Genomic DNA, 2,500 nt, shown 5'->3' on the forward strand with positions numbered 1-2,500 from the left:
TGTGCTGCGATGCTTCTAGTTTAATTTTTTTTTTTCGTTTGGTTTCGGAAAAAATTTCCATCGCTGAGCGGAGAGTTTGGTCGGTCACCGAAAATGAGCAAGACATCCAACTAAAGAGAGAGAAAGAGCCGCGAGGGAGCCAGATTATATTTGAAAGTGGGAAAAGAGAATACCTACTTCTGAATATTTATATATGGAGTGGGAAACAGACGACGACCCAGCGCAATATCACTTTTGTTCCAAGGTTCCAAGGTTGATGGGCGAGGGAAAAGAATTGAAATTGGAGCATTTGCCAGCAACAACTGTTTGAGTATTGCAAACCCCCCCTCCCCCATCCCCCCTATTTCAATGTGCCCCCCATCGATTCATACCCGCTTATGTGGTAATGCTGTCTTTATTTGCGTTCACAGTGTTCCGCTTGCTTTTATCATTGAAGAACTACCAGAGAATAAACCACGTTGTTTTTTTTATAATTGTGTCCTTCCTCCACCATATCACTTCAACAATAAATAAACTAAAAAGTCATTTTTTTTTCAGTTCGACTCATGGTATACCAACGTATATTACGCCTACTCCCTAAGGTCAAACTTAGCTTAGCTCAGCCTTGGTTTGACTTCTCATATCTATTTAAGGTAAATCATTGAACCTTGAAATGCTTCATTTACAGGTTTTTTTTTTATCTATTCTAGAGGAACTTTCGTTTTTTTTACATTTATTTTTCAAAGACTATACATTTCGAATTCCATGATCGCTGGCGTGGCTAAGCAAAACAAGTTCCACATCGGGAATGGTTGCTACTCCCGTAATTAATCGAGGCCATCAATTTTGCACCCCTATTCCCTAAGGTCAAACTGGGGCGTTAGGTTCACCTTAGGTGAAGCTTTCCTTCGATAAGGAGAAAGCTCTGAATTGTTCGACTCTTCTGGAAAAGATCGATCTCCAAAATCGAATCACATGAAACGCTTTAATTTAGTTCCTCATATTACATATTAAAATCCGCAAAACAAAAAAATCCAGAAAAGCCAATGGATCTCGACTACATGATAAACAGATGGCACTGTTTAACATTAAATCGGTAATCAAAATTAAATCTATAAATCTCGTCACAGTGAGAAAAAGAATCTATAATCGAATCTAAAATGAACCGATCCAACCCATTTTTTTTCATGCTGAGCAATTGATCCAAAAAATCGAAAATCGGAGTTCAATAATTCGAACTACCAACAATCGATCCCAGATCCACGAATCCTAGGAATATTCATATTCTCTTCTGGTGCGCTCCACAGCAACACTCAAAAGTCAATCCTCTCCAGTAGTAGGCTGTGAAGTGAATCTCGTGTTACGATTGACGAACATGCCTCACTTATAGCCACAATTTGTGGCGATCTTCCACAATTTTTGCTGAAGAAACAAGAGAGGTATTGGCGACTGTGGCAAATCTGCATTAAAACGAGAGAGTTTGTGGCAACGTATCACGCATTTCTAAGCAAATCGCCTCTCAGCCGAAGGACTGAGATAAAGGCCCTTATTCTGCGCCGCGCATGACGTGACGATAGTCGAGTCACCCAAGTCACTCTATTCCAGTAGTCGGTTTAGGTGAGGAACGTCACTTCGGATGAACTTTGTGAGTTCTTTACCCTAGTCCTCGTAGTCACCGTGGGTGAGAATCGTCGCATTCGGGTGACCGATTTTAGGTGACAATTGTCGGTACCCGATTCAGGTACCGACTCGGCAATAATTTAACCAAAAATTTGCATCCAGTGGGACAAGCAAGAAAAATTGCATAAAATTGAAACGATTTTAAAATTTTTGTCGTGTTTTTTTTTAGCTTTTAAAATGATTTTAGGGAAAAATATGAAATTTGAAATCTGATTCTGAGTATTTCGGAATAATTCATAAAAGAGCCAGTACTGCGAATTGAACGGTCAAATATATAAATTTATTTGTAGATTTTACATCACCCTATTCCGGTGCATAATATGACTATAAGGTAGCCGACAAAAATTATTAAAAATTTAATTTGCCTTCCTGGATTGCCTGTTGCAAATTTCAGACAGCTGCCCACATTTCAGACAGCTGCGTTGAATCATCCAGCATCATGGGGCAGTTACTTCGCAAGGCGGCATATTGGAAACCATCTATCATGTTCCGCTTGTGGCAGATTTCCGCAGCTGCTCGGTGCAGTTTCCAGCTGGAAATTCGAACACTTTTAGAATTTTTGTTTATGTTGCTCTGAAGTTCCTTCACTGTACTTACGGTTTTCCGTGGCGATTGGACATTTCCGGATGTTGGTGCGAAATTGTCTCTACGATTACATTTTCCGACAACAACAACACAACACAAACACAACAAAATGGAAAGCAAGCACAATTGGTACAAAAAGTTGAAAGACTTTCCTTCCTCGGTTGCTTACTACTGCTTTTCCACAGCGGCCTTGTGGTGGCTACGGTGTAGGAAAATAACTTGCGGTTAGTTTTTTTACTCCAATCAGTCAGCTTAC

The sequence above is a fragment of the Uranotaenia lowii genome, chromosome 3, assembly GCF_029784155.1.
Source record: "Uranotaenia lowii strain MFRU-FL chromosome 3, ASM2978415v1, whole genome shotgun sequence".
In the NCBI taxonomy this organism is placed as follows: Eukaryota; Metazoa; Arthropoda; class Insecta; order Diptera; family Culicidae; genus Uranotaenia; species Uranotaenia lowii.